Here is a 1,071-nt window from a genome sequence, read left to right as displayed (position 1 = left end):
CAAGTTTTAGAATTTAGACAAAATACATGAGATTACATGCTTTCTTTGGATAGATTTTCTTCATCTTCCACTTGTGTACTCATGAACACTTGAAAAAAAAAACACCGCTCATTTCGTTCCTGAAATATGAGCATAAAATGAGTCAATTTTTCGGTATCTAATACCTTATAAATTGCTTATTTTCAAGTGTCTAGATGATACCTGAGATTGAGGCTTTCTTTCCTCTTGCCTCATCTTCCGGATACTTGCTACATTCTCTTTTGTAGTGGCCTTGCTTACTACAATAGAAGCAGCGCATCTTTGCCTTGTTTTTGAACTCCTTTTTCTTGAGCCTTAGAGCAAACTTAGCCGCCTTGCAAGAATAGGTTTTTTGGAGCTCTTGGACAACTTCCTTGTAAGATAGTTTATTCCGATTGTTGGTAAGTCGCATCTTAATTGCAACGTATCCCGTGTGGAGTGAGCTTAAAAGCATATGAGCCGCTTGCTCATCCTCCACCGGTTTACCAATCATGTAATACCCCGTATTTTCAATGTATTTTATAAATTATTTATTTAATTATAAAATATATTTTGGGTCAAACTATTTTAAAGATTTGGATTATAAATAAAGAAAGTGTTTATATTTGGGTCAATAAGTATTTAATCCTAATGTAGCCCATCTTTATTATAAACCCAACCATCCTATTTTTATATTTGGGCCAACTCTTTCATCATCTAAGTTTATGATTTCTATAAGCCCAAAATTTACCCTAACCTACTCTACACTATAAATACTCCTTCAATCCCCAAAATTTCCCACACAAAAAAAGTCAATTGGTCAAGGTAATTGTTCTCTCCCTTATTTCATTTTTTTCTTTTCTTTCTTTTTCTTTTCTTTTTCCTTTTCCTTATTATTTTCCCTTCTTTGTTGCTCCTTGGGTTCATACGTGAGTATGAAAATGCATGGCCATCATCACTTGCAGCCAACCCCTTGCCACGTCACCTTGCCGGCACCGACCCCAGCCGCCGTCAGCCACCTCCGGCCTCCCAGCAGCCGCCGGCGACCAGCCGACCACCACCACCACGGGTCAC

This window comes from Chenopodium album, chromosome 3 (genome assembly GCF_948465745.1).
Source record: "Chenopodium album chromosome 3, dcCheAlbu1.1, whole genome shotgun sequence".
In the NCBI taxonomy this organism is placed as follows: domain Eukaryota; kingdom Viridiplantae; phylum Streptophyta; class Magnoliopsida; order Caryophyllales; family Amaranthaceae; genus Chenopodium; species Chenopodium album.
Note: the sequence above shows the minus strand (reverse complement) of the source record.